This window comes from Macaca nemestrina, chromosome X (genome assembly GCF_043159975.1).
Source record: "Macaca nemestrina isolate mMacNem1 chromosome X, mMacNem.hap1, whole genome shotgun sequence".
Taxonomy (NCBI): domain Eukaryota; kingdom Metazoa; phylum Chordata; class Mammalia; order Primates; family Cercopithecidae; genus Macaca; species Macaca nemestrina.
This window is the reverse complement of record NC_092145.1, coordinates 71,896,956-71,921,582: the sequence shown is the minus strand read 5'-3', so window position 1 is coordinate 71,921,582 and position 24,627 is coordinate 71,896,956. Positions and strand designations below refer to the sequence as shown.

The following is a 24,627-nucleotide window of genomic DNA, read 5'->3' as shown; positions in this document are numbered from 1 at the left end:
TATCCAAAATATAAACACAAAAATTTGGAGGAACCACATTCGTAAAACTAGTTTTTCTTGGCCTATGGAAAGACTTAGACAACCATAGTTTAATAGGAGGAGAATTCAGCACTCCAATGACAGCATTAGACATTTCATCATGGTAGAAAACTAACCAAGAACCTCTGGACTTAAATTTTACACTTGACTGATTGAACCTAATAGACACCTACAGAACACAACACCTAACAACTACAAAATATATATTCTTATCTGTGCATCTGTGCACTGAACATATTCTAAGATAGGCCATATACTCAGCCACTAATTCTTAATAAATTGAAAAAAATTGAAGTCATACCAAGTACACACTCAGACTACAGTGCAATAAAAATAGAAATCAGGCCAGGAGTGGTGGCTCATGTTGTAATCTCAGCACTTTGCAAAGCTGACGTGGGAGGACAGCTTGAGCGCAGAAATTCAAGACCAGCCTGGGAAACATGGTCAAACCCCATCTCCACAGAAAATACAAAAATTAGCTAGGCATGGTAGCGCATACATGTGGTCCCAGCTACTGGGAGGCTGAGGTGAAAAGATCACTTGAGTCTAAGAGGCAGAGGTTACGGTGAGCCAAGGTTGTGCCACTGTGCTTTAGCCTGGGTGACAGAATGAGAGCCTGTCTGAAAAAAAAAAAAAAAAAAAAATCAATATCAAGAAGATCCCTCCAAACTACACAAACATATGGAAATTTAAAAACTTACTCCTGAATAACTCCTGGGTGAACATATAAATGAGGGAAGAAATTTAAAAATAAACTTTGAAATTAATTAAAATAAAGAGAGAAGTTACCAAAATCTCTGTGATGTACTTAAAGCAGTATTAAGAAAAAAGTTTATAACACTAAACACCTTCATCATAAATTTTAAAAGGTCTCAAGTTAACAATATAACTTTTGAACTAAAAGAACTAGAGAAAAAGAACAAAACAAAGCCAAATCTAGCAGAAGAAAATAAATAACTAAAATTAGTGAATAACAGAATGAAATTGAGATGCAAAAATCCATACAAAAGATAAATAAAACCAAGAGTAGTTTCTTTGAAAAAATAAACAAGATTCATAGACCATGAGCTAAAATTAACAAGGGAAAATAAAGATCCAAATAAGTAAATTAGAATATGACAAAGACATTATGACCAAGCCCACAAAAAGACAAATGATTCTTAGATAATAATATGAATAACCCTATGCACAAAAACTAGAAAATATAGAGGAAATGAAAAAATTCTTGGAAACACATAATCTTCCAAGGTTCATTCAAGAAGAGATTGAAACCCTTAATACACTAATATCAAGCTCTGAAATTGAAAGAGTAATAAAAACTTTACCAAACACACCTCTCTGCCTACGGAGTAGCCATTCTTTATCCCTTTAATTTCCTAATAAACTTGCTTTCGCTTAAAAAAATTACCATCCAAAAAAGCCCTGGATTTGATAAATTCATAGCTGAATGCTACAACACATACAAAGAACTAAGCCAATTCTACTGAAACTATTGCAAAAATTTGAGAACGATAGGCTCCTGCCTAACTCATTCTATGAAGTTAGTATCACCCTAATACCAAAATCTGGCAAAGATATAGTAAAAAAGAAAACTTGAAGCCAATATTTTTAGACACAAAAATATAACATAGGCACAAAAACTTTCAACAAAATACTAACAAATCAAATCCAGCAGCACATCAAATGCTTAATACTTCATGATTAAGTAGTCCTCTGGAATGCAAGACTGGATCAACATGAACAAATCAATAAATGTGATTCACCACATAAACAAAATTAAAAGCAAAAACTATACAATCATCTCAATGGACTCTGAACAAGCTTTAAGTAAAATCCAGCATCCCTTTCATAAACCCTCAATACTAGGCATAGGATAAATATACCTCAAAATGATAAGAGCCAAAACCACAGCCAACATCATACTATGTGGGCGAAAACTGGAACCAGTCCTTGAGAACTAGAACAATATAAGGGTGCTTGCTCTCTCTTGAATGTATTCAGCATAATACTGGAAATCTTAGCCAGAGCAATCAGGCAAGAAAAAGAAATAGAAGGCATCTAAATAGGTAAAGAAGAAGCCAAACTATTTTTCTTCATCAAAGATATGACACTATATCTAGAAAACCCTCAAGACTCCACCAAAAGGCTACTACTAAAGCTAATAAATAAATTTAGTAAGACTTTGGGATAGAAAAATCAATGTTCAAAATCATGATCATTTCTATACACTAATAATGCACAGGCTGTGATTAAAACCAATAACACAATCACATTTACAACTGCAACAAAGAAAATAAAATACCTAGGGATATACCTAACAAAATAAATGAAATATCTATACAAAGAATACCACAAAACACTACTGGGAAAAAATCAGAAATAATATAAATAAGTGGAAAGGCATTCCATTCTCATGAATTGGAAGAATCAATATATTATGAATGACCATATTGCCCAAAGCATTTTACAGGTCCAGTGTTATTCCTGTTAAACTACCAATGTAATTCTTCACAGAATTAGAAAAATATAATATTCTGAAATTTGTATGGAACTAAAAAGGACCCTAAATGAAACTGTCTTTGCAAAAATTATATCAGTGAGAAAAATTAAGCTAAACTAACCACCCCTTCCATGCTCCCTTGTCTTTAATTATCATTAGGCTATTGGACCAAGTTAACTTTGAAAGACATTTAGGCTATAGTTTAAATGATAATAATCCTTGCCCAAAACTTAACCACTTTTGTAAAGCTAATGGAAAACCATCAGGCTGAGGAGAGGAGAGGAACCTGAGTCCTGCTAGGTGCAGACATAAATGATTGTCAGTCATTATCCTGGAGGGTATAATATATGCCATTCCCCCAATTACTCCTGCAAATAAGACAACTATTGTCGACTGGCCTTTGGATATATCTTTCCAAGTTTTTGGCTTGTCTGACACCCAAGGCTCCACATGGACTGCCCGTCCCACTCCTGTGGCCCCATCCAGAAGTAATTTAGGAGGACAGCTTAAACTCCCTATGATTTCATCTCTGCCCCAACCAATTAGAGCAGTAAGCACCTGTTACCTGGTCAGCCTCAACCATTCCCCTAAACTGCCTTTGAAAAACCCTTAACCTAGGAGCCTCAAATGAGATGATTTGAATAGGAACTCCGTCTTCCACGTGGCGTGGCTGGATTCATGTCTATGAAACTCTTTCTCTACTACAATGCTGTAGTCTTTCTTTACACAGTTAGCAGGAAGAACCCCTTGGGCAGTTACACAACCATCTGACTTTTAACAAGGCTGACAAAATAAGCAATTGAGAAAAGACTTCCTATTAAATAAACAGTGCTAAGATAGCTGGCTAGTCATAAGAAGAAGGTTAAAACTGGTTTTCTAAATTTCACCATATAGCAAAATTGACTCAATATGGATAGGAGATTTAAAAGTAGAATCTGAAATTATAAAAGTCCTAAAAGAAAACCTAAGCAATATCCCTCTTGTCATTGGCCTTGGCAAAGAATTTATGGGTAAGTCCCCAAAAGCAGTTGCAACAAAAACAAAAAATTGCTAAATATAACCTAATGAAACTAAAAGGCTTCTGCACAGCAAAACTATCAACAGAGTAAACAGGAACCTAGAGAACGGGAGAAAATATTTACAAACTATGCATCTGACAATAGTCTAATAGCCAGAATCCATAAAGAACATAAATCAACCTGAGAAAAAAAAATAACCCCATTAAAATGGGCAAAAGGCATGAACAGACACTTTTCAAAAGAAGACGTACACATGGCCAATAAGCATATGAGAAAATGCTCAACATCACTAATCACTAGAGAAATGCATCAAAATCACAATGAGATACCATCTCACATCAGTCAGAATGGCAATTAGTAAAATGTCAGAAAATAATAGATGCTAGTGAGGCTGCAAAGAAAGAATGCTTATACGCTGCTAGTGAGAATGTAAATTTATTCAGCCACTGTGGAATGCAGTCTGCAGATTTCTCAAAGAACATGATAGGGAGCTGCCTTTTGACTGAGCAATCCTATTACTGGGCATATATCCAAAATGCAATAGATCATTATACCAAAAAGACACACACACTCATCTATTCATCAGCATGCTACTCACAATAGCAAAGACATGGAATCTACCTAGGTGATTATAAATGGTGAATTCTGTAAAGAAAATGTGATACATATGCACTGTGTAATACTACACAGCAATAAATATAAAATCATGTTCTTCGTGGCAACATGGATGGAGCTGGAGGCCATAATTCTAATTGTATCAATCCAGAAACAGAAAACCTAATGCCACATGTAGTCACTTACAAATGGGAGGTAAAAATTGAGCACACATGGATAACCTTGGGAATAATAAACACTGGACTAATGGAGTAGGGAGGAATGTAGGGGGCCATGGGTTGAAAAACTACCTATTGTGTACTATGCTCACTACCTGGGTAGAATATACCCATGTAACAGGCCTACATATGTACACATAATATCTAAAAGAAATGTGACATTAAAAATATCAAACCAGTGGGATTTTATTAAACTGAGTAGATTTTGCACAGCAAAGAAAACAATCAACAGACTGAAGTAACAATCTACAGAATGGGAGAAACTATTTGAAAACTATTTATCTGACAAGAGAACAATATCCAAAACATATGAGAAACTAAAAAATCTCAATGGAAAAAAAGGGAACAAACAAATAACCTCAACAACATGTGTCACATTTTCTAAATAGACACATCTTAAAAGAAGATAGCTATCATACTAATAGTCAATGGATATAAGAAAAAGTTGTCAACATCATTATTTATCAGGAAAAGGGAAATAAAAAACACAATGAGATATTATTATCCCAGTTACAGTGCCCATGTTTAAAAAGGGAAAAACAACAGGTGATGGTAATATTGCAGATAAAAGGAAACTTTAATAAACATTTTTGAATTTTTTAATTTTTGTGAGAACATAGTAGGCATATACATTTGTGAGGTACATAACATGTTTTGATACAGGTATTCAAAGTGTAATAAACACATTCTGGAGAAAGATATTCATTTCCTCAAGCATTTATCCCTTGTGTTACAAACAATTAAATTATGCCTTTTTAGTTATTTTAAGATGCACGATTAAGTTTCTGTTGACTATAGTCACCTTGTTGTGCTACCAAATAGTAGGTCTTATTTATTCTTTCTATTTTTGCTTACAAGTAAACCATCCCCACCTCCCAACCACATGCCCCACCCCCCACCCCCCAGTACCCTTCTCAGCCTCTGGTGACCATCCTTCTACTCTCTGTGTTCATGAGTTTAACTGTTTTGATTTTTAGATCCCACAAATAAGTGAGAACCTGCAATGTTTGCCTTTCTGTGCCTGGCTTATTTCACTTAGTATAATGATCTCCAGTTCCATCCATATTATTGCAAATGACAAGATCTCATTTTTTCTTGAGGCTGAATAGTACTCTATTGTGTTGCATACATTTTCTTTTTCCATGTGTCAGTTGATGGACACTTAGGTTGCTTCCAAACATTGGCTATTGTGGACAGCGCCGCAACAAACATGGAACTGCAGATATCTTTTCAATACCCTGATCTCACTTCTTTTGGATATATACCCAGCAGTGGGATTGCTTGACCATATTGTAGTCTATTCTCAGTTTTTTGAGGAACCTCCAACATGTTCACCATAGTGGTTGAAGTAATTTACATTCCTGCCACAGTGTATACAGGTTCCCTTTTCTTCATATCTTTGCCAGTGTTTTTATTGCCTATCTTTTGGATATATACCATCTTCACTGGGGCGAGATAATCTCATTTTAGTTTTGGTTTGCACTTCTCTACTGATCAATGATGTTGAGTACCTTTTCACATACCTGTTTGCCATTTGTGTGTCTTTATTTTTTTTTATTTTTATTTTTTTGAGAAATGCCCATTCAAATATTTTGCTCATTTTTTATTTGACTATAAAATTTTCTTCCCATAGAGGGACTTGAGCTCCTTATACAGTCTGGTTATTAATCTCTTGTTGGGGGGGGTAGTTTGCAAATATTTTCTCCCCTTATATGGGTTTTCTCATCACTGTGTTGATTGTTTCCTTTGCTTTGCAGAAACTTTTCAGCTTAATATGATCCCATTTGTCCATGTTTGTTTTGGTTGCCTGTGCTTGTGGGGTATTTCTTAATAAATTTTTTTCTCAGACCGATGTTTTGGAGATTTTTCCCATAGCCTTTTCAATAAATATTATTGGCAAAATAGGACATTCACTTGCAAAAACAAAATGGATTTTTATGTTACACCATACACAATGAGTGACTCATCATGAATTAAAATTTTAAATATGGAACCTGAAACCATAAAACTCCTGAAATAAAACATAGAGAAAAAGTTCCATTTCATTGTTTTTGGCAATAACTTTTGGATATTATATTAAAAGTGCAGGCAGCAAAAGCAAAAACTAGTGAGACTGCATCAAACTAAAAAGTTTCTGCACAGCAAAACAGTCAACAAAACAAAAAGTCAGCCCATGGAATGGAAGAAAATATTTTCAAATCATCTGATTGATAAAAGGTTAATATTCAAAATATGTAAGAAACTCTTATAACTAGATAGCCAAAAAAACAAATAAACTAATTTAAAAATGGGCGAAGAACCTGAATAGAATATTTTATGGAGAAGACATAAATGACATGCATGCATATGAAAATGTACTCAACATCATTAATTATCAGGGAGATGAAAATCAAAACCACAATGAGCTATCACCTCATACCTATTAGGATGGCTCGTATCAAAAAAGTCAAAATTTAACAATTGTTGATGAAGATATAAAGAAAAGAGAACCTTTATATATTGTAATCGGCAAAAGCATTATGGAGAACTGTATTAAGTTGTCTCAGAAAACTAAAAATAGAGGTACCATATGATACAGCACTTCCACTTCTGCTTGTATATCCACAGGAAATAAAATAACTATCTTCAACAGGTATGTATCTGCACTCTCACTGAATTGCAACATTATTCAGAATAGTGAAGATATAGAAACAAGCTAAGTGGCCGTTGATGGATGAATAGATATAGAAAATATGACATATATGCATACACACAAACACACCTACAGACAAGGGAATATTATTAATTCTTAAAAGGAATTAAATCCAGCTGGGTCCAGTGGCTGATGCCTGTAATCCCAGCACTTTGGGAGGCCGAGCCGGGCATATCATGAGGTCAGGAGTTCGAGACCAGCCTGGCCAACATAGTGAAACCCCATCGCTACTGAAAATATAAAAATTAGCACGGCATGGTGGCGTGTGCCTATAGTCCCAGCTACTCAGGAGGCTGGGGCAGGAGAATCGCTTGAACCTGGGAGGTGGAGGTTGTAGTGAGCCGAGATTGTGCCACTGCACTCCAGCTTGAGCAACAGAATGAGACTCCATCTCAATAATTAAATAAATAAATAAATAAATAAATAAATAAATAAATGAATAGGAAGTAAATCCTGCTGTTTGTAACAACATGGATGAATCTCGTGGATATTATGTGTGGTGAAATAAGCCATATGCACTAATAAAAAAAAAAGAAAAAGAAAAAAAAAAAAAACTAACAACACTACACTGCATTAACTCACTTACACATAGAACCCAAAAAGCCAAAATTATAGAACCAGAAAGTAGAATGTTTGCTAGTAGGAGACAAGCAGGGGGATGCTATGGGTTGAATGTGTTCCCAGAAACTCATGTGGTAAGTTATAATGGTCAATGTAGTAATAACAAAGGTGGCCTTTAGTAGGTAATTAAGTCATGAGAGCAGAGTTGTCATGGGTGAGATTAGTCCCCATATAAAGGAGCTTGAGGGAGGTGGTTTATCCTCTTCTGGTTTCCTGCAATTTGAGGACACAGCATTTGTTCCCTTTTTGCCCTAACTGTGAAAAAAAAAAAATGTTGTTTATATTTTACCCTATCTCAGGTATTTTGCTTTAGCAGCACAAACAGATTAAGATGAGGAAATGGGGTGATGTTAGTTACCGGGTCCAAACTTGAAGTTATAAGATAAAAAAGTCCTGGAGACCTAATGCATGGCCAAGTGACAATGATAGTTAATAATGAATTGTATACCTGAAAGTTGACAAAAGAGAAGATATTACGTGTTCTCACCACCAAAAGACTATATGGAACGATAGATATAAAAATTAGCTTGATTGTGGTAATCATTCCACAGTGTATTGTATAACAAAATGGCACTTATATGCCTTAAATATATACAAATTTTGTCAATTTTACCTCAGTAAGGCTGAAAAGAGACTGTTGTAAATCTTCTATGTGCATTACTTGCTGTACATATGCTTAACAATTTTACTATTAGTAATTTCTGAATAAAAGTTTACAGAAAGAAATGAAACACTCCTGTACTTGAAGGTCATCTTGAAGTTTTAAAGGCATTTGTAAGATAATAGAGGTAAACTCATCAGAAGTATCATTTTATGCACATTTATAAATCCACAAATAAAAAAGAGGAAATACTATCCTCTACCACAATGTTAATTTATTTTTTGTTAATTCAGTATTATTATTATGCTATTTAGAAGGGTTTCTGTATACCGAATAAATGCAAAAACAGTTTTGAGTTGGCTCTCTTCATTGCTCATTTTGAATAAAGCCAGATCCAGCCAACTCATCTTTGACAAAGCAAACAAAAACATAAAAAGTAGGGAAAGGACACCCTTTTTAAGAAATGGTGCTGAGATAATTGGCTAGCCACATGTAGGAGAATGAAACTGGATTCTCATCTCTCATCTTTTACAAAAATCAACTCAAGACAGATTAAAGACTTAAATCTAAGACCTGAAACTATAAAAATTCTAGAAGATAACATTGGAAAATTTATCTAGACATTGGCTTAGGCAAAGATGTCATGACCGAGAGCCCAAAAGCAAATGCAATACAAAGATAAATTGCGGGAACTTAATTAAACTAAAAAGCTTTTGCACGGTGAAAGGAACAGTCAGAAGAGTAAACACACAGCCAACAGAGTGGGAAACAATCTTCACAATCTATACATTTGGCAAAGGACTAATATCCTGAATCTACAAAGGAACTAAAAGAAATCAACAAGAGAAAAAACAATCTCATCAAAAAGTGGCTAAGGACATGAGTAGACAATTCTCAAAAGAAGATATAAAAATGGTCAACAAACATACAAAAAATGCTCAATATCACTAATGATCAGGGAAATGCAAATGAAAATCACAATGCAATACCACCTTACTCCTGCTAGAATGGCCATAATAAAAAGTAGTAGATGTTGGTATGGATGAGGTAAACAGGGAACACTTCTATACTGCTGGTGGGAATGTCAACCGGTACAGCCACTATGGAAAACAGTGTGGAAAGTCCTTAAAGAACTAAAAGTAAAACAACCATTTGATCCAGCAATTCCACTATTGGGTATCTACCCAGAGGAAAATAAGTCATTACATGAAAGATATACTTGCACACGCATGTTTATAGCGGCATCACTCCCAATTGCAAAAACATGAAACCAACACAAACGGCCATCAGTCAATGAGTAGATAAAGAAACTGAGATACACACACACACATATATTCCATTGTGTGTATATATATACACACATATATACAATGGAATACTATATATGTTTATATATACACACAATGGAATACTACTCAGCCATAAAAAGGAATAAATTAATGACATTCACAGCAACCTGGATGAGACTGGAGACTATTATTCTAAGTGAAGCAACTCAGGAATGGAAAACCAAGTATCACATGTTCTCATTCATAAGTGGGAGCTAAGCTATGAGGATGTAAAGGCATAAGAATGGCACAATGAACTTTAGGGACTCAGGGGGAAAGGGTGAGAAGGGAGTGAGGAATGAAAGACTACAAATATAGTGCAGTGTATACTGCTTGGGTGATGGGTGCACCAAAATCTCACAAATCACCACTAAAGAACTTACTCATGCAACCAAACACTACCTTCTCCCCAATAACCTATGGAAATAAAAAAAGAAACTGAGTTAATATATCTAAAGCTAGACCTGTTGGCAGTGTGCCAGCCAATAACTTCAGGTTTTAGTCATTGCTCTGTCACTAGCTAGCTGTATAATTTTATTTTATTTTTTCTGGGCCTCAGTTTTCTCTATGGTGCAATGGAAATGTCAACCAAATGAATGCTAGTTTTCTTCAGCTAAAATATTTATGGCTGTCAAAAAGTAAATTATTAATTTATTCTGGTATTTGGAACTTCATTTGACTAAAACTTAGTGTTATTTTGCTTATCTTTTTATCTGGAATTCTCTTTCCTCTTACATTCTATAATCCAAGTAAACTGAGAATCCATATCCATTTCTTTCTCACACTTTTCATATCAAATTAATTACTTTGTACTGTCTATTCTACAGTCTTAAAATCCTTTAAATCTATCCCCAAAATGACTGCTTTATTTCAAACTCCTTTTATCATCTTCCTGGGATATTACATCAATTTTTAATTGTTTCTTTTATATATACATTTTACTCCTTCCAATCTGTTCACACTGCCACCAGGAGGAACAGTCTAAAACACAAATCTTTGTTTATTTTCAAAAAGGGAAAATTAGAGACTCTTGCATGCCTCAGCCACCTGGAAATGGCATAGTGCATAACTTCAACTCTGTGAGCTTTAATTCAAGAAGGAAAATGGGAATCCACTGGAATAGAGAAAGACAACAGAGATCCCAGAGAGGAGATCATGCGCAAAAAGCCCCAATGATGGCATCTGTCTGACAAAAGTAAATGAAACCCCAGAATATGATAGAGGCAGAGAGCTTCTGGTATAATTTGCATGTGTGTCCCCATTTAAATTTTATGTTGAAACATAATAGTTAATGTTGGAGGTGAGGCCTGGTAGAAGCTGATGGAATCCTGGAGCAGATTTCCCATGAACGATTTAGTACTGTCCCCTCGGTACTGTCCTCGTGATATTTGGTGAGTTCTCATGATATCTGGTCATTTAAAAAGGCATAGAATCTTTCCCTTTTCTCTTTCACTTCTGCTCTGGATATGTGACATCTCTGCTTCCCCTTCACCTTTTATCAGAATTGTAAGTTTCCTCAGACCTCCTGAGAAGCTGAGCAGATGCTAGCATCATGTTTCCTGTACAGCCATCAGGACTATGAGCCATTTAAACTTCCTTATTTATAAATTACCCAGTTTCCTGCATTTCTTAGTAGCATTGTGAGAATACACAAATACAGCCTCCCTCTGTTACTCAGCTTTACACTAGGGGTCTTAGTAAAAGAGGTCAAAATCAAGAACCTTGCTTCTCCCAATCCCTGGAGTAAATGTGAGGAGAACCTTGGAGACACTGAAAGTGAAAAACACTAGGAAAAGCTGCAGGATTTTTCCAGACCTGAGATTGAGAACAGAGTGCTATTTTTAATCCCGGTGAATACAATGTAACTCATTTTTGGCAACCCTGCAGTATGGATGTGCAAGCATTTTAGATTTGGGTCAAAGATTGAAGTACTTGCTCTGGAGTGGGGTAGGAGCCTCCATAGCCAGAACTGTGGAAAGCTTCACAGCTGTATGCACTGAAATTGTGCTCTTCCTTGTTTCATGCCTGTAGCAGGACTAGAGCTGCTAGAGCTGTAGTTTCTCCATGGCGATGAGTGTTGCCGTCAAGTCCAGATTGCTGACCAGGAATTGACCTGCATGTGTCATTGCTGGGTGCCCAAGCCTGCTTCCCTGAGATTGTGCACGGCAGGACCTTCTCTGCTCCAACAACAGGCAGAACTCCAGGGATGCAGAGCACCCACTTTCCTGGACAAGCAGCCTGAGCCGCCCCATCCTTCCTGTGCATAAATTATGCTGCAGCAGGGAACTCTCTGCTCCATACCCCAGCAGAGCTCCAGGCATTTGGACAGAGACCATGGTGACATATGTTCCACTCTGCTTCATGCCCAGGCAGATCTTCAGGCATTTGAAGTACCTTCTCACCCAAATCAGCAATCTGATCAGCTCAAATCTTTCTGTGCAGAAAGTCTGGTGCAGGGAGACCCTCTCTGCTACATGCTCAGACATATCTTCAGTCATTTGGAGCAACTGCTCACCAAGATTGGCAGTCCGAGCCACCCAACTGATCCTCAGCAGATTGTGAGGCAGTGAGGCCCTCTCCACTTGACCTCCAAGCATATCTACAATCATTCAGAATACCCACTTGCCTGGAGCAGCAGCCTGAACCAAACCAGCATTCTTGTGCAGAGACTGCAGTGCAGTGTGATCCTCTACTTTCCATGTCCAGGCAGAGAACCTGTCTCTGAGCTCTGAGATTCTTTGCTCAGCTTGGTCTATTCTGCTGTTAATACTTGCAATTGCATTATCAAAATTTTGTAGTGTGTTTTTCAGCCCTATCTTATCAATTTTATTCTTTCTTCCAATCATTATTTCATATATCAGCTGCCATATCATTTTACTGTAAACCTTAGAATCCTTGGATTGGGTTTTAGCTTTCTCCTGGATGTCTATTATCTTTATTTCTATTTATATTCTGAATTATATGTCTGTCATTTCAGCCATTTTAGCCCAGTTAATAATCCTTTCTGGGGAAATACTGTGGTTATTTGGTGGAAAGAAGACATTCTGGGTTTTTGAGTTGACAGAGTTCTTGCACTGGTTCTTTCTCACTGGTGGGGGCAGATGTTGTTTCTACTGTGGTATAATTTTAGTACAGTCACTTGAGTTCTTATCTGGATATTTTTAGAGGGCCATGGCTTTGTGCAGGATCTTTATTTAGGAAAAAAATGAGCTAGTAATACTTACTGATCTTTATTATTTTTGGTGTAAAAAACGTTGGGGCTCACACAAAACACGTAACCCTAACATATTTATTTCTGAAGATGTATTTCTTTTTCATATTGTTTCTCTGTGATTTGAACGGAGAATGTTGTGAGAGAAGATGCTAAAGGTAAAGCAAGGGCGTTATTTGAAAAAGGAGTGAAGAAAGTAATACTTTTATGTTCATCCTCCCAAGTTCAAACACTTTGTTTATAAGTATTTAAATTCAGTCATATTTTATTGAACTGCTGAGTGTTAGAAAATGAGCTAATCCACTGTATCTGGAACTGGATAGACCTATTTAATTCAGCAAATATTTAATTTGTAACATGCTGCATATTTTGCTGGATATAAAAGTGGATGAGGTTAAATTCTTTGTCATCTAGCAGCTTCCATTTTGGTTTGTGGAGACTGAATTATACCATCCTACTATCCACTTCCCTCTAATACATTTTCTACTTAATGCACAACAAATGAACCACTGTGGGTCCTGGGAGAATAAATATTCTAGAGTATGCTTTGGCAGGTATACATATACTTCTCTAGGTACACAGCAGAAAAAAAGTAAAACAGGTACTATCAGATTTTATGTCATTCTGATGCGTCTGTACTTATTTAAAGGAAAATGTTCAAATATCACATATCATTCTGAGAAAAATCATTGCCTTGTAATTTAAAGAAAAAATTTTACTAAGTAATATTCTTTTATAAGAGAAGCAACACATCTGGTATAGAATTGTGTGGACAACCTACAGAATAAAAGAAAATATTTGCAAACCATATGCCTGATAAGGGCATAGTATTTATAATGTATAACAAACTTTAACAACTCAACTATACAAAAACAGATAATCCAGTTAAAACGTGAAAAGGTAAACTGAAGAGGTACTTCTCCAAGAAGATAAGGAAATGACAAAATTCACATGGAAAGGTGTTCAACATCATTAGTCATCAGGGAAATGCAAATTAAAATCACAATGAGATGCTACTTTACACCTACTATGATGGCTATAATCAAAAGTTAGACAATAAGGATGTTGGTGAGGGTCTGGAGGAATTAGAACTTTCGTGCATTGCTGGTGGGGATGTAAAATTGTGGAGCCAAGATGGAAAACGTCAAGTTTCTCAAATGGTAAAACATGGAGTCACAGTATGACCCAGCAATCCCACTCCCAAAAATATACCCAATATAGTTGAAAACATCACTCAACACCAAAATTTATACAATAATGTTCAAAGCTTGTTTGGCTTATTCATAATAGCCAAACAGTGGACACACTCCAAGAGCTCATTTACTGGAGAGACATGAGCCAGATGGCACAATAGGAGTTTACTGGTTCCAGTCCCACTCACAGAAATCCAACCAGCAAGTATCTGCATACAAAAATAAAACAATACCTTCATAAATGTCTGGGTACTCAGGAATGAGATTAACACACAATCTTGGTGTGCAGGGTTTTTACCCTATTTTTCCCCTCTTAACACATTGAATATATTATCCCAATTTATCTTGGCCTGAAAAGACTTCTGCCAAGGAATCTGCTGATAGTGTTATAAAGGTTCCCTTGTATGTGATGAGGAACTTTTCACTTGCCACTTTCAAAATTTTCTTTTGTTGTCTTTGATATTTGATAATTTTATTGTAACTCGTCTCAGTGAGAACATCTTTATGTTCAACCTATTTAGAATTCTTGGGCTTTCATAGTTCTGGTCTTACATTGCCTCATCCAGGTTTTGGAAAATATTTAAAAATCATTATTTTTAAAAACATGCTTTGTACCTTTTTCTCTTTCTCTGCTATTTTGGGAGCCCTTATAATATGCAAGTTTGTTTCCTAATGTTGTTTCTTAAGTCCTATAGGTCCCCATTCTGATTTTCTTTCTTTTTGTTGTTGTTCCTTTGATGATAATTTCAAATGATCTTTCTTTGAATTCACTGATTTTTTCTTCTGTTTGATTGAGTCTACTGTCTAAGCTTCATATTGAAATTTTAAGTTCAGATGTTTTACTCTTCACCACCAGAATTTATTTTAGTAATCTCTGTTTCTTTGTTCAACATATTATTTTGCTCATGTACTGCTTTTCTGCTTTATTTAGGTATCTATTGGTGGTTTTCATAGCTCATTTTACTTCAAAATAATTATTTTAATAATATTTAACGTAATTTATAGATCTCCATTTTGTTAGAGCCAGCCTTTGTGACTTTATTTTGTTCCTTTACTGCTGTCATGTTTCCTTCATGCTTTGTGGTCCTTGAAGCCTTGCATTTCTGTTTTCTTTTTTTCATTTATAGATGCATTCACCTTTGACGTCTTTCCTGACTGGATTTGGGAGAGAAAGACCTTCACCAGTCAGCATTGCTAGACATTCTGAGGCGTCTCTCAGAATTTTTTTTTTTTTTTTTGCATGTGACAAGTCAACTCCTCTTGTTTCATTTTAGAAAAATGATTCATATTATGTGTGTTTTATATTGACCCCACAAAATCGGTCAGATGTTTCCAGCCTCTTATTTATTTTCCTTAGGAAATTGTCCTCAAATGTTCAACAGTGTACCCCTTCATCAAATCCAGTAGAATAGAGCAAGATAATGATATCCACACCTGCTTTTGAGATCTGTGTGCTATCAGAGAAGTCTTGTACATGCCCTCTGTAGAAATAACATGGGGCACTGTGCACCACGGCATGTGGGGTGCTGGTCATGGTGGCATAGAGAATGATGGTGGCATATGTAAACTGATTGTGGGATTCTGCAGGTGTGTTGTTTTGTAGGGTTTATGGAAAAGTTTCTTGGAGTTTACAGGTCAGTTGACAAGATCCACAGATGGCTGTTGTGATTCACACATAGGTTGCTATTAACTCCAGGTCTTTCATCTTGCTCCTAACTTCCCCCAGATAATTCAGAGGTACCAATCCCCTCAGTGCTCTGGATGGGATAAGACATAATCAGGCCTCCTGATAAGCATCCTGCAAGTCTGGAGACACCAGGTGTTCACTTCACTCTCACTTTCTCTTGTGGGAGAAATTACAGATTGAGGGGGCCTCTCTCAGCACCAAGCTGTGTTGCCTTGGTTGAGAGCTGTCATGGGTAAAATGAAACTGTTCTTATCATCTTCAATTTGAAGGGGCCTCTCTTGAGACTGATCTCTAATGCCTCGGGGGAAGAGTGTTTTAGGTAAAATGAAACTACATTTTTTTTTTTTTTTTTTTTTACCCTCTTCAATATATCCAGTCTCAGATATTTTGCTCCACCGGGGTGCTGTAACTTCACCTTAACTCTGGGGCTTCCACAAGGTTATTCTCATCTGTAGGTGGCTGGAAAATTGGCATTTCTATAGAATAGAAATGAGAACTGAAATCTGCTATTCCACCATATTGCTGACTTAACGAGTAACGTGTTGGAACTTGAGTACTCTCAACACATAACTGTATGTCCAGTGAAAATGACCTTAGAATTAAAGATGAAAAAAAGATGTTCTCACATGAAAGGAGTCTAAGAGATTTTTCTTTTTTTTTTTTTATCAGCAGTTCTTCTCTAAAAGAGATATGCTAAAGAAAGTTCTTCATCTAAGAGGGCAATGATATCAGGGGAACACTTGGCACATCAAAAATGAAGATTAACAGGAACAGTAAGTATCTGAGTAGATGTATTAGTCTAATCCCCTCTTAAGTTCTAAGAAATAGGTATAACAGGTTAAAGCAAAGTATGTAGAGTAATCCTCCCTTATTATCAAGGGATATGTTCTAAGACCTGCAGTAGATGCATAAAACCACAGATAATACTGAACTCTATATATATGCTATGGTTTCTCAACCTGATAACCAACACAGCTATTGAGTGACTAATGAAAAGGTAGCATATACATCATAGATATGTTATAAAAAGGGACAATTTATATCCTTGGTGAAACAGAGCAGGATGACACAAGATTTCATCATCATCATCACGCTACTCAGAACGACACACAATTTAAAATTTGTGTGCTATTTCCTTCTGGAATTTTCCACTTAATATTTTCAGACTATAATTGACCACAGGTCATTGAAACTACAAAAAGCAAAACCACATATAAAAGGAAACTACCGTTACATTGATGAATTTTCAGTGTATGTACAGGTATGACAAACACAACAGAAAGGGATAATTGTAAAGGGACTTATTTTATGATAAGCTGTCTACATTCCACTTGAAGCGGTAAAATATTTATTAAGTTGACTCTACAAAGTCTTTATAGTTTAAACCCTAGAGCAACCATTAATAAAATCATAGACATAGTAAAAAATTTAATAGATAAAATATTAAAAATATTCAAATAATCCTCCCCCAAAAAACAGGAAAGGGAAAAAGAAAGAATAAAAATTATGGGAGCAATTAGAAAATGCATGCTGTAGGAATAAACTTCAGTTCTATTTTAAAGACTTTAGTATTCCAAAGGAGTTTAACATCATGGAAAATCTAAAGGATAAGACTAAATACGTTAGTACCACTGCTTCTTAGCTTCCTTTTAGTCAATGTGATGTATTTCACAGTTTTTTAAAACTGCCAATTTAGATGTCAAAAATTAGGTCAAAATTCTTATTGCATCAATTTTATCACAAGATTTAAATTGGCTTCTTCCAAATTTCTGCCATTACATTGCAATAGTAAGAGCAACTTTTTAGTTTTTCACTTTTACTGTTTAGTATTTCTTTACAGCCTTGGATTTGTGTAGACTTACTAGAGGCTTGCTGATGAGTAAATGTCATTATGTATAGCTAAAATGGGCTGTTATCCAGGTAAACCTAGAATGGAATAACTGAGAGAAGAAAATTTCAAAATAATCTCATTTTTCCCAATCCTTCTGCAGAACCTTCCACACAAACAGTCACAATTTATTTTGTTGTGAGAAAAAAATGGAAGCTAAGATAAAGGAGGTAGTAGCCAAATATTCAGGGCTAGCAAGTGACAGGTCCCAAAAGAGATGAAGATTGCCACCACTAGCAAAAGTGTGCACACACAGGTGCCTCTACCCCATTCTTACTGGCACATGCATGACTCATCATACTTCTGGCACACATGCACACACAGACAATGCTGCCACACCACCACTGGCATACACAGCATGCAAACTGAAACTCTGTTGCCACTGTCTTGATGAACCACTTTTGTGGGCACCGCATTGGAGTGTCATTGCAAGCAAACCAGGAAAATATTTGACCCTCGGACACAGCAAGTGCTTAACTTCAGGAAGCCAGAGAAAAAACGCTATGGGCCTGGTCCCAGCCCCTCAGAGTTAGAGCACGCAGACCAGCAGTACTGAACTGAGCCATGGTGTCCTGCAAGCATCCAGAAATGAAGCCAGTTGTATGAACCCAACTTACACCACAGTCAAACCCTCAAGGGCATCAAATATTATAAAAGGAAAAAATAACTCTTCAATGAACAGCAACTTCAAAGATTAAAGGGACATCAACCCCAAATAAAAAGAACCAGCACAAGCACTCTGGCATCTCAAAAAGTCAGTGTCTTCTTACCTACAAATAACTGCACCAATTCCAAACAATAGTTCTTAACAAGGCTGAAATGACTGAAATGAAAGACATAGAACTCAGAATATGTAAAACAACAAAGACCATAGAGATTCACAAGAAAAGTTGAAACCCAATCTAAGGAAATATATATATGTATGGAATATATATATTATATATAATGTATATCATATATATTATATAATATATAATGTATATATTATATAAATCATATATATTATATAATGTATATATTATATATCATATATTAAAAAACACAAGAGATAAAAAATATCAATTTTTAGAATCAAATTTATCATACAGAACTGGAAAATCACTACAAGAATATTATAGTACAATAAGAAATATTAACAGCAGAACAGAGCAAGCTGAAAGAATCTCAGAGTTAAAAAACAATTATTTGGATCAACTCAGTTAAACAAAAATAAAGAAAAAAAAATTTAAAAATGAGCACAGCCTCCAAAAATATAGAATTATTTAAAGAGACCAAACCTATGACACATTGGCATCCCTGAAAGAGAGGGAGAAAGAACATGCAACTTGGAAAATATATTTGAGGGTATTATCCATTAAAATGTTCCAAAACTTGCTAGAGAGGCCAACATTCAAATTCAAGAAACTCAGAGAAGCCTTGTGAGATACCATGCAAGAGAACTATCCCCAAGACACATCGTCATCAGATTCTCCAAGGTCAATGTGAAAGAAAAAAATACCAAGGGCAACTAGAGAGAAAAGGCAGGTCAACTACAAAGGGAACCCTGTCAGGTTAACAGTGCATTTCTCAACAGAAAGACTTTGAGTCAGAAGAAATTGGGGGAAGACTATTTTCAGTGTTCTTAAAGCAAAGAAATACCAAACAAGAATTTTATATCCATCCAAACTAAGCTTCATCAGCAAAGAAGAAATAAAATCCTTTTTAGGCAAGCAAACGCTAAGGGAATTCATTACCACCAGACATGCCTCATAAGAGGTCCTTAAGGCTAAATATAACCACCCAATAATAGTAGATGACATTAAAATCCCAATGACAATATTAGGCACATAATTGAAGCAGAAAACCATTCAGGATCTGAACTCAAAATTCAACTAAATGGAACAGATAGACACCTACAGAACAAGCCACTCAACAACAGCATAATATACCTTCCCATCTGCACTGGGCCCATACTCTAAAATTGATCACATCCTTGGCCAGAAGAAAATCTCAACAAGTTTACACAGCCAAAATTATACCAACCACACTCTCAGACAACAGAGCAATAAAAATAAAAATTAATACTGAGAACACTGCTCAAAACAAGATAGCTACATGGAATTCAAACAATCTGCTCTAGAGTGTCTTTTAAGTAAACAATGAAATTAAGGCAGAAATCGAGAAATTCTTTGCAGGTAATAAAAACAAAAATAAAGCATACCAGAATCTCTAGGACACACTTAAAATACCATAAAGAGGAAAGTTTATGGCAATAAATACACACATCAAAAATTTAGAAAGTTCTCAAATTAACAACCTATCATCACTCCTAGGGAAACTAGAAAAAAAACAGTAAAAGTACACCAAAACTAGTATTAAAAAAATAATAAAAATGAGAGCTAAACTAAAGAAAACTGAAACACGAAAAACCATATAAAAGATCAACAAAGCCAAAAAGTGGTTGTTCGAAAGAATACATTTAATTGATAGACTGCTAGCAAGAGTAATAAAATACAGAGATGATTCAAATAAATACAATCATAAATGACAAAAGAGACATGACTACTGAACCCAAAGAAATACAAAAAAACTTCTCAGACAGTATTATAAGCACCTCCATGCACACAAACTAGAAAAGCTACCAGAAATGAATAAACTGGAATCATACAGCCTTCCATGATTTAACTAAAACAAATTGAAAGCCTGAACAGACCAATAAATTCTGAAACTAAATCAGTAACAAAAATGACCAACCAGAAAAGGCTCTGGATCAGAAAGATTCACAACCAAATTTTACCAGGCATATAAAGAAGAGTTGGTGCAAATCCTACTAAAATTATTCAAAAAAAAATTGAGAAGGGACCACTACCTAACTAATTCTATGAGGCCAGCATCATTGTAACACCAAAACTTGGCAGAGTAACAACAACAAGAGGAAACGTCAAATCAGTATTTCTGATGAATATAGATGTGAAAATCCTCGGCAAAATGCTAGCAAACTGAATCCAGAAACACATCAAAAAGGTAATCCACCATGGGCAAGTTGACTTTACTCCTGAGACTCAAGGTTGGGTTAATGTACAAAAATAAGCATCACTCATCACATAAAAGGAACTAAAAGCAGAAAGCCCCACGATCACCCCAATTGATACAGAAAAGGCTTTAATAAAATTTAACCTTCCTTCATGTTAAAAATCCTCTTTAAGCTATGCATTAAAGGAACGTATGTCAAAATAATAAGAACCCTCCCTAACAAACATATAGCCAACAACATGCTGAACAGGCAACAGCTGGAAGCATTTCCCTTGAGAACCAGAATAAGACAAGGATGCCATTTCTCTCCACTCCAATTCAATATAGTACTGGAAATCCTAGCCAGAACAATCAGGAAAGAGAAAAAATTAAAGGCATATAAACAGAAAGAGAGAAAGTCAAACTATTCTGTTTGTAGATGATATTATTTTATACCTTGAAAACCCCATAGTCTCAGCATAAAACATCCTAGACCTAAAAAACACCTTTGGCAGAGTTTCAGGATACAAAATCAATGTACAAAAATCTGTAGCATTTCTGTACACCACAATGTACAAGCCAATAGTCAATTCAAAACACAATCCCATTCAAAGTAGCCACACACACACATACATACACATACACACACACACACACACACAAATAAAACCAGGAGTACAGCTAATCAGGGAGGTGAAAAATATCTACAGTGAGAGTTGTAGAACACTGCCGAAATAAAATGAAGTTCACACAAAAATGCCATGCTAAGTGACAGGAAAATCTATATTGTTAAAATGACCATTCTGTCAAACACAATTGACTATTTCAGTGCTATTCCTATCAAACTACCAAAGACATTTTCAAAGAATTAGAAAAAAAAAACATTCCAAAATTCATATTGAACCAAAAAAAAGTGTCTGAATAGTCAAATCAATCCCATTCAAAATGATTTTCCCACCTGAATTAAAACTATACTACAAGGCTACAGTAAACAAAATAGCATGGTACTGGTAGAAAAACACACATAAACCAATGAAACAGAATAAAGAACCCAGAAAGAAAGCCACCTGTCTACAATCATCCATCTTTGACAAACTTGACAAAATCAAGCAATGGGGAAAGCATTCAAAATTTGATAAATGGTGCTGGCATAACTGACTAGCCATATGCAGAAGATTAAAACTGAACCCCTTCCTTTCCCCATCTAAAAAAATCATCAGAAGATAGATTAAAAACTTTAAAATGTAAAAACCTAGAACTATAAAATCCCTTGAAGATAACCTAGGAAATATCATTCTGCACATAGGACCTATCAAACATGTCATGACTAAGGCTTTAAAAGCAATTATGACAAAACCAAAAATTAACAAGTGAGATCTAATTAAATGAAAGAGATTCTGCACAGCAAAAGAAACTATCAACAGTGTAAACGGAAAGCCTATAGAATGAAAGAAAAAATATTTACACACTATGCATCCCACAAAGGTCTAATATTCACAATCTGAAAGAAACTTAAACAAATTAGCAAGCAAAAATAAACAACTACATTAAAAAATGGGTAAGGGTCATAAACAGACACTTCGCAAGAGAAGACATAAACATGGCCAAAAAGCATATGAAAAATGATCATCGTTAATCATTAAAGAAATGCAAATCAAAACCACAATGAAATACCATCTCACACCAATCAGAATGTCTATGACTAAAAGGTAAAACAATAACAATCACAACAACAACAGCAAACAAGACAATAACCAGATTCTGGCAAGGTTGTATGGAAAAGGGAATGCTTATGCACTGCTGGAGGCAATGCTAATTATTTCAGCCACTGTTGAGAGCAGTTTGGAGATTTTTCAAAGAAGTTATAACAAAACTACCATTCACTACAATAGTCACATTACTGGGTATATTATGCCTAAGAATATAAATCATTCTCTCAGTGATATGGTTCGTTCTGTGTCCCCACCCAAATGTCATGTTAAATTTTAATTCCCATTGTTGAAGGTGGGTCCTGGTGGGAGGTGATTAGATCATGGTGGTGGTGATCATGGGGGCTTAGCACCAACCCCCTAGTGCTGTCTCCTGATAGAGTTCTTACAAGATCTGGTTGTTTGAAGATGTGTAGCACCTCCTCTTTGACTTTCTCCTGCCTACCACGCAAAGACATGCTTGCTTCCCCTTCACCTTCTGCCATGATTAAAAGTTTCCTGAGGCCTCCCCAGCCATGCCTCCTGTATAGCCTGAGGAACTGTCAGTCAATTAAGCCTATTTTCTTAAGAAATTACCCAGTTTCAGGTAGTTTTTTATAGCAGTGTGAAAACAGACTAATACACCAAGAAAGACACATGCACATATATGTTTATTACAGCACTGTTCACAATAACAAAGACATGGAACCCACCTAAATGCCCATTAATGTGGACAGATTAAAGAAAATATGCTACATATACACCATGGAAAACTATGAAAACTGAAAACAAAAAGAAAGCATGTCCTTTGCAGCAACATGAATGGAGTTGGAGATCATTATTTTCAGTGAACACAGGAAGAGAAAGCCAAATACTGAATGTTCTCACTTACAAGTAGGAGGTAAATATTGAGTATACATAGATACACAAAGGGGAGTAATAGAAAATGAGCTCTATTTCCTATTTTTGAAATATGCCAGGCGGGGCGCGGTAGCTCACCCCTGTAAGTCCAGCACTTTGGGAGGCAGAGGTGGGTGGATCACGAGGTCAGGAGATCAAGACCATCCTGGCTAACATGGTGAAACCCCGTCTCCACTAAAAGTACAAAAAATTAGCCTGGCGTGGTGGCGGGCTCCTGTAGTCCCAGCTACTCCAGAGTCTGAGGCAGGAGAATGGCGTGAACCCGGGAGGCGGAGCTTGCAGCGAGCCGAGATCAGGCCACTGCACTCCAGCCTGGGCGACAGCGAGACTCCATCTCAAAAAAAAGATAGATGATAGATAGATAGATAGATAGATAGATAGATAGATAGATAGATAGATAGATAGATAAAAGAAATATGCCAGAATATTCTTTCCTTCTTAACAACGCCTGCACTCAGGAGAAACTGTTTTACCTGAACTTAAGCTGCTTCTGTTTCATCAGAGTCTAACGTAACTGAGAGGAAAGCCTTTAAATGTCTCATTACTAGACTAGAACCAGCTGAGGAAACAATATTTGAGCTTAATTATATAGCAAAAGAAACTTCCTAAACTTAAAAGAAAAGAAAGAGAGAAAATCAGAACAGAACATCCACAAATGCTGGGGCAATTCCAAAATGTATAACATTGATTGTGCAATATAAAGGCCAGAAGCGGAAGACAGAAAAAACAGAACAAATATTAGAAGAAATAATGACAGATAACTTCTCCAAATTAATGTAATGCGTCAAGCCATAGATCCAGGAAGCTAAGAAAACATCAAACAGAAAAAGTTGAAAACAACAACAGCAAACTATGCACCCAAATATATCATATTCAAACTTCACAAAATAAAATAAATGATAAAGGAAAATATCCTTAAAGAAGCCAGAGGAAAAAAAAAAATCTTACCTATAGAGGAGTAAGGATAAGTATGAAATCTGACTTCTCAGAAACCGTGCAAGCAAAAAGTGAAGACGGAGTGCTGTATTTAAAGTACTGAAATAAAAAAAATATATATATGTTTTATTATATAAAATTATATATTATTATATATAGTATATGTATTTCTATAATAAAATATACATATTTTATTATATATTTATTTATTTATTACATATTTTATTATTTACTATATATAGTAAAATATATAGAATAAAAATAATTTTATATTTTACCTTAACTTATTCATTCTCTGATGATCTTTGTTTCTTTATGTAGATTTAACTTTCTGACCCATATAATTATCCTGCTACCTAAACAACTTATTTAACAGTTTTTGCGAGGCACATCTACTGGCAGGAAGTTTCTGTTTCTGTTTGTCTGAGAAAGTCTTTATAACTCCTCCATTTTTGAAAGATATCACCAGGTACAGAATT

General features: G+C 35.6%; 1 long non-coding RNA gene across 2 annotated transcripts in view; it reads left to right on the top strand.

Annotated features, from left to right (window-relative positions):
• Positions 1 to 24,627, top strand: part of LOC105483635 (uncharacterized) — a 169,011-nt gene that overhangs the window by 132,566 nt on the left and 11,818 nt on the right. For both annotated transcript variants that reach the window (XR_011618487.1, XR_011618486.1), the window contains exon 3: positions 16,394 to 16,497. This is a non-coding gene — a long non-coding RNA (uncharacterized lncRNA). The remainder of the gene's footprint in view (positions 1 to 16,393; positions 16,498 to 24,627) is intronic.